Source organism: Nicotiana attenuata, unplaced genomic scaffold (genome assembly GCF_001879085.1).
Source record: "Nicotiana attenuata strain UT unplaced genomic scaffold, NIATTr2, whole genome shotgun sequence".
Lineage (NCBI taxonomy): Eukaryota > Viridiplantae > Streptophyta > Magnoliopsida > Solanales > Solanaceae > Nicotiana > Nicotiana attenuata.
The window spans coordinates 364,107-372,664 of record NW_017670653.1 but is presented as its reverse complement, the minus strand read 5'-3'; positions in this window follow the sequence as shown (position 1 = coordinate 372,664).

Genomic DNA, 8,558 nt, shown 5'->3' with positions numbered 1-8,558 from the left:
AAAATAAAGAATAGAAGAGGTTTGAGTCACAAGACAATAATTCCGATTACAAACGCCTGAAATAACCCGCGACAATCAAATGAAACAAAATAACCAACCAAACTCCAACTCGGCTTTACCAAAAAAATAGAGGGTCTTCCCAATACCCAAGCAGTGGCATTCTTTAGCCACTGATTCGCATTCAATATTGCCAAGATCCATTACCAACTTTAATGGTTATCAACTTTAATCAATACATTCTACCACGAGGAGATTCGCATGCTTCCTGTCACTGATTGCATTGGATTCACAAATACCGACCTTCTTGAAGTCATGGCTTTCTATCCCTTTTCAAAGACTATATATGCTTCAATACTAGCCCTGGCATTAGAGTGGTACATGACATCGCACCAGTTAGGAGATCAAAGCGCTTTTCATATGGGTCTGAGTTATAGCCGGGAAGGAGCGGCTCAATTAGGCCAAAACTGCTTTAAACATTTCACACAAGCTTGCAATAGGACTTGCCGCAATTGGCCGGAAACTAGTTGTTCTTTGCCTTTGTGCTCTTCCCAGTCCCCGCTGTTTCTGTTACGGGTTAGTGTGGGTGCTATTTCGAAAATGCTGTGGAAGGCAAGGAATGCATATGCGATGCTCAGGCGCTCCGCCATAGGAGTGACCTTGAGTTGTGGTTGCGGACATATGACCGGCACATTGTTCGGAGTGAGGATAATACTGAGGTGTGAATTATGTTGGGAGCTCGGGGATAGGTTTGGGGTGGAGTTGGAGGCGGGTATATGGTGAAAGCGGACCCTTTCGGTCCCATGTCGATGACTCTAAACAAAACCATGGCAACATCATCCTGTTTCCTTCTGACCCAGCAAGCTTTCCTGTGTCGATTCTGCAAATTGCTTGTAGTTGTGCTTTATAAAGCAGAATAAACTCATCGATCTTTGCCAGACTTCAGCCCCTCTTCTATCATTTCTCGACCATTTACGCACATCATTTAAAAAGCCTAGCCCGACAGCCTTAAGATAGCAAATGGACCCAGAGTAAGCTGGACTCTTGAGCTGAGAAAAAGTAGTTCGGACCATTCTATTTATTCTTCCATCGGAGGGAATCGACTCTACGGCAGGCTGTGCTCATCTACGTCTCTGAGCCAAGTGTACTCCTAAAGCTTCATTGGCAGGCCTCTTTTCCATCTTGGCGAGGGTACCTGGCGATCCGGGACAATTTCCATATTTAGACTTGAAGTGCTGCCAAAATGCCTGAGCCATATCGTCACCTGACGCGTGTAGCCACCTTGTTAATCATACTGTTGGCGAGTGACCACTCCACCGAGCTGCGCCATTGAGACTGCTGGACTGAAATACGCCTCTCAATTAAATTTATCTTTCCACGCAACGCTTGCGTCTTGATCTTACTACAGTAACCCTCAGAATGCCACGGGATCTCCGTGCCCGCATTACAAATCAATAGCTTTTGGCATACTTAAACCAGCAGGAGGCAAGTTGGACTGTCAGGAGAACCAGCACAACGTCTTGATGTTAAGCCACGATCATCCGGTCTCCCTATCCCTTGCCAGCTGTTTCTTTAAGACTACATTCTAATATGATTTCACTACTTCCTGGATGATCTTCATCGTTACTACCATCGTCTTACCAGGATTGTCAGGTTTCACCAGGAGCTTCAAAAGAGGGAGCAGTGAGAAGTATGGTATCCGGACTTTGGTGAAAGTTGGTTCAGGAGCATATATAGGCATTTCATGAGGACTTTGTACATCAGTCGTTGACGGAGAGGCGTGATGATAACTATGGTATGGATGGACAGCGGCAAGGCAGAGTGCCAAACGCGATAGTGAAGGTGGTTTTGCCGGATAGAGTGTGAGGAAGAGGTGGTGTATGAGATTATCAGGCATTGCAAGATGGTGGAATGCTGGATTTTGTGATGAAGGAGGTGGATAGTTGGCAGGGGCCTTTCAGTGTAGTTAGTGTGGGATCGAAGCGTGGATGGATGTGCCCCCTTGATTCCATAGATTGATACATTTCTGCCATCTTAGCAGTGGTGAGTTCTTCCCGCTTTGACCTCCCGTTGTGCAGTTCAGTAATGGCTCCGACTCCACAACCGTCCCTTGAACGGGTCACATATCCGTCTTAGTGCCCAAGTGTTTGCTAGCCATCAGCTATCTTTGCCCTGTATGACCTTGTTTGTAGTGGACAGGAGTTAGCTTAAGAATCGCACGAAACCAACCACCCTCTTCTTCTATAATGAGAGAACAATAGAGAGAAAAAATGAAGTCAATCATTGTAGCGTTAGGAAAGCATTTAACAACTAAGAAATATCACATTTAATGCAATGCTACCTAGTCCACAGTTATCGGTCTTAAAGACTGTCGAGTGGTACGAATTCGTTTGGTCACATCCCAAATATGTGTTCATTTTCAATCCTCTCTTTCTTTTCTGTCTTGTTAGCACTTCTGTAGCTCGCTCATTTTCCTTCCATCCTTATTCATCTTTTCAATGATTATCAGCAGTTCTTGTTTCTTCCCTTCATCATTGTCTCACCTACTCCATGATTATTCATCATTGCGCATTTTCTTTTCTCCCTTGGTGTTTTTCCATTCGTTTTTCATTGATCTTTTTTCTTTTTCTTTATAATAATCGTAGATAGAAAAATAATTCGAAGTGATCTGGATCATAACCCATATGTAGGTTTGACACTACGATCATGACGCTCGTGTAGTGAAATCAGATCTTTTTGGCTAGTTCTGGGAAGGATCGGAATAAAGTAAAAAGCATAACAATTAACTCTCGAGTACAGATTTTTGTTTTTATCTTTGTTTTGATTTTTCTTTTATAACCCTCAATGACTACTCTGATTGAGAAAAAGAAAAAAAGAAGACAAATCCTTTTTTTTTTGAATATTTCTTGACTTAATGTTCATGACCTGTTCTAACTCAAGCGTAAGGTGGCATGTTTTCTTTTTCTCTTTGTTTTTTTTGCTTTGAAACAAATCTCTAGGCGAAGGAAATAATAATCACAGAATGAGAAAAAAATTTTGTTTATGATTTTTTCTTTCTATGTACAATATCCGAAAGTTAATGAAATAAAAGATTTTTTTTTTCATTTTCTACTTAATTTCCCGGAAGATAACCACCTCCAAAAGAAATCTTTTTTGGATTTCGAAATTAATACCTGTACATAAAAAGACCTGTTTAAAGATGTACTAAAAGAAAATTCTCTTCTTTTTAAATTTTTAGTCCTAACATACCTAAAAGGAAGTATTAAGAAAAATTATTTTTTTAAATTTCTAGATTCTAATTTTCTAAAAATAAGACCAACCTCAAACTTTCTTTCTTTTTTCTCTTGATTTCTAGGAGTAGTATTCTAACTAAAGAAATATTCTAAGGGAATATAAAAACACAAAATATTCTTTTATTGGATTTATTGAGTTACACCACACTTTTCAAATACAAAAAAAAAGTACAATAACAAAAACTTGACATTTACGTGTATAAAACTCGAAAGTTAAAAAACGACATAAAAAAAAACATACTCAGAAAATAAAATAAAAATAAATCTCCTTAACAACTCCTGAGATGCAGTGGTCTTGGGTATTCGTTCATGCTCAACTATACTCCGGTAAAGCGGATGCCACACCTTGTATGTGGAAAACTGTAATAACAACACTATTGAGACAATTAAACACCCTTACTAGAGCAAGCCATAGACATCGGCTAGCGATTTATTTTTTTCTTGTAAAATTATAGCCTATGTGGCTAAAAGTTGCAAGATTTGGCTAAGACCTCCACGAAGCCCAAGTGAACCTAAGATTGCTAATCTAGAAGATCGGACCCTTATGTGGGTTGGCCGTTACGTATCACGGTCCGAATAGACGATGAATTTCAGTGTTATGCAGCGTTAGTTCCGGGCAGATTGGATACAATAAAAAAATTTTATATACTCTGACAGGAGTAAAAAAAATAAAAAAAAATTAAATAAATATTATGGGCGAGAAATAAAAATAAAACTAATTTAGAGAAAATAATTATGTTTTGCCTATTTTGAAAAATCATGAAACATTTAAAACTCTTTTTGATTTTTTTTTTTTCCTTTTTTTTATTTCTGATTTTCAAAAATGGAGAAAAGTGCAATTTTTTTTTGAATTTTTTCAAGCCTCTGTTTTCCTTAACAAAAATGTGACAGCAAAAATATCTCTCTCTTTTTTATAGAAGGAACATCAGCGCTCGAATCACGAACATATGCTAAATAGGCCAAACACCCCTTCTCGACCATACGCCGAGCCTTCACGTACTAGATAATACTGCGGGTAGAATGACCAGGAGTCCCTCTCCACTCTAAACGAGGCAAACCCGGTAAAGCTAAGGTCACAGTCTTGGCATGACAGTCCAAGATAGCGTGGTAAGGTGATAACCAGTCCATCCCCAATATAACATCGAAACCAACCATGTCCAGAAGAAGAAAATCTACACGAGTCTCAAGACCTCCAATAACCACTATACATGAACAATAGATGCGATCCACCACAATAGAATCACCCACCGGCGTAGACACATAAACGGGGGCACTCAAAGAATCATTAGGCATGACCAGATACGGCGCAAAATAAAATCAAAGCTTCTCTACCACAAACCAGAACAATACCTGCACCTCCACCTCTAGCATCTCTACCTCCACCTCTAATACCTCTACCTCCCCCTCTAATACCTCTCCCTGTGTGATGTGGAGAAACTTCTCCAGAAATAGATGCGTGAACTGCTCCCAAGTCGAAGCTGGCGATCCTGCTGGTCTAGCCAAGTAATAATCTATTCACCAAGTCTTGGCGGATCCAAACAAGCGAAAAGTAGCAAAGTCGACCCCATTGGTCTCAACTATCCCCATGTTTCTGAGAACCTCATGACAGTTGTGTTGATAATCTTGGGGATCCTCAGTAGATGCACCGCTAAATGTAATAGTGAAGAGCTTGGGGAAACTTATCCAATCTCCATAAAGCCTCCGAAGACGTGGCTGAGCTATCACCGGTCTGTGATGTTGCCCGCTGAAGAAGCGGTACATGACCTCTCCATTCGCGAAAGGACAAGAGTAGAGGTTTCAATTTAGCATTGAGAGAACAAAATCGCACGACAGGAAAGAATGAATGTGAAGTTTTTCCTAACTCTATAGCCTCTGGGGGATAAATACAGACGTCTCCGTACCGATCCCTCAGACTCTAATAAGCTTGTCTGTGAACTGTGAGACCCATGTAACCTAGAGCTCTGATACCAACTTGTCACGACCCGAATTTCTCACCCTTGGGAGTCGTGATGGCGCCAACAAATGATCCCGTAGCTCACATTAGTAGGCGCCATCACGACTCCCAAGGGTGGGAAATTCGGGTCGTGACACCCCATTTGAATTAAAAGGGTTTAGGTAAAATGTAATAAACATGCTTAGAAGGGTAATCTAGGGTTTTTCTATTGAGGGAAATATCAGTATACTCTAGAACAAGGGCAGCTGGCCTTATTTGGTTAGTACAAAGTACTGAAACCAATGAGGGAAAACCAGTTGTCCCAATTCTGTGGGAATATGCTGTTTATGGCTAAGGAATAATTCCTTCAGCATAAGGAATTATATATCCCTATATATAGTGCCTTTTCCCATAGAGAATATAGGGATTTCAGCCTTAATACTGTGCACAAAAATCTTCGAAAATACATCATAATTTTCAGAAATCTTGGAAACTCAAAAACTCCTCATTTTGTTTATAATTCTTTACAAGTTGGAAATGGCATTGAAACAGAGAGTTTTTCTGAGGTCTATTTACTAGGGTTTTCTGGTATTCAAGTATTTTGGTTTTGGAATCCTAGGATCTATTTGGTTATTGAAGCTGTGTTGATTCCGGTTGATGTTTCTTTGATTCTGAGGCTTCCATTCTTCCTTCATTTTAGCTGTTTGATATCTAAGTGTTCTTCAAGGTACTGCTTCAGATCTTATGTAAATTTCTATATAAGTTATAAATGTCAAAATTTGCAAAGAAATGTATGGCGAATGAGTGCTTTCTTGGTGTTACTTGATGAATCTCCTTGACCTTAGCTATTCTGACTATGAGTGTATTAACATGAACACTTGTGTGGATTTTGATTGTGTAGTCTTCTTAGAAAACATGTTGAAATATGCACTTGCATCAGTTGCAACTTTCTGTTTGATTTTTCTTTAGCTTTAATTTTCTCTTAATGGTTATTCATATCCTTCTTGCTTTTAAATAACTTTGGTGTAATGCTTTGCTTTGTTTGAGATTAAGTAGGCCATGACTTGTAGATTTGGCTATCGATTGGCCCAATCAGCATGTATCAAGGCTTAGAGTTATATTTGATAGTAGATAATATACTAAATCTGTGAGTTATAGTTGTTGCTTTAGGTATAAGAAATAGTTGTAAGGTTGTTAGCTAATTTGGGGCTTAATACCTGCGGATTTGGTTATTAATTGACCAAATTAGTGGGTTAAAAAAGCTGACATTTGGATACTGCTGCCTTAGCACAAGGAGGGAATAAACTCTAATGGACAAACCATGTCTAAAAGAGGCAAGATTCTTCAGGATATCATTCATGCAAAATTTGTAGTAGATTAGTTATAGCATAGTATTTATGTATTAATAGGTTGCAATGCATTGATTTGGAGAAACTTTTATCTTCTTTTAAGGACTGTAATAATTTAAGGTTTTAATTTCGTTTACTGATGTTTGGACAATAGCATGAAGAGTGTATGTGGGCACTGTCACATTTTTCTGTTTGTAAAGTACAATGACACAATGGGCTAAATTGGGAGCCCCAATCCGCAAGGGTGAAAGGGGGTAGAACATGAGGCCCAATCAAACCTGGCCTGCGAAATGAGTCTGAACCTGGGCCATTGGGCCTGGGTCTTGAACCCAAGTTCGGACGTTTTGCCTTTATCTATATATCATGATTCAAGTATATGCTTCTCTTGTTTTGCAAATCATGTATTCAATTTACAAACTGAATGGCAATTTGATTTCTAAAGCTTTGATTTTATTTTGATTAGGCAAAAAAAAAAACTCATGTTTGATCCCTGTTAGTTTTAGAGGTAGATAGGCCCAAATTAGAAAACATAGCTATCTGGGCCCGCCTAAATTTGAACCCAATGTGGGTCACCGGATTCAAATCCAGCAATAATGGCCTTAAGCTCCCTTTTGATTTCTGGACCAAATTATGAGCCCAATTTCAGCTGTCAAAGCTGATTTGTTAACAAGCTACTGCTGGCCCATTCCGCTTGTCCCAAAACGTTTAAAACTTCTCATAGTCATTTAGCTTTTGTTGAGATTAAGTTAGTTTCAAATAAGGATATCTTAGATGGCCTTAATTGAACAAATTTCTTTTAAAATCATTTGAGGTGTGCCATTTTCATTAAATAACCCATGACCCTCATAAAATTAATTCAAACCTTGTAAAATCGAGGTGTGCCATCAATTAAACTCTCCATGGCCCTCACAATTGTTGTTAATTTGAACCTTCGTAGTTGCTTTAGGCGCGTTCTTAAAATTGATTTTTAGTTACTAAATTCGGGTGTACATTTCATGTGACCCAATTTCAATTCTCAACAATGTTAAATAGAACGTGTCGCGGACCGCGGGTGCATTTCATATAGCGTTGTTCAAGGCATGTTTTAAATAACGTTGAATCTTCCTAAAAGCATTTTAAAATAAATAAAAGCAGTTATAAAAGCTAAAAATGCACCATAGGCTAAAACATGTAATAGTTGTATGAGGCCTCTTTTTTGTCCCACAATTTTGTGGACCCAGCTGTGTAAGAATGAGTCCACAAATATATGAGATAAAAAGAGGCCTCACACAACTAATGTAAGTTGTGTGAGACACAAAATAAAACCACTCAACGCTAGGGTTTATAGTGAACGGAATTTATAGCCTGTTTGGCTAAGCTGGAAAAATCAAATTTGAGAAGTGTTTTTTTCAAAAGTGCTTTTAAAAAAAGTACTTTTGGTGAGAATTAGTTTGTGTTTAGCAAATTAATTTGAAAAGTACTTTTGAGCAACAATTAGTGTTTGGCCAAGCTGTTAAAAGGTGCTTCTAAGTGTATTTTTCTCAAAAGTCTTTTCAAAAAAGTGCTTCTGGGGAGAAGCTATTTTTTCTGCTTCTCAAAAACTACTTCTGCTTCTACTCAAAAGCGTTTTTTTTCCTTCAAAAAGCTTGGCCAAACACATTAACTTTGCAGAAAAATCATTTTTGACAAAAAAAACACTTTTGACCAAGAAAAAAGCTTGGCCAAACAGACTATTAGTCATGTTTGGCGCACGTGACTTTGTTCAGTACCTACTTTGCGCTAATGTAATCTATATGCTTGACTCAGTTTCAATTTGTTTGTTTAATTTAATTAAAAAAATACTTTTGAAAGTTGAGTAATTTTAAATCTTTTAAAGTTAGTGGTCTTAAACAAATCATAATATATGCGTGGCTATAAAGCTTCTCATGAAAAATTATATACATATATATATATATATATATATATATATATATATATATATATATATATATATATATATATATATAA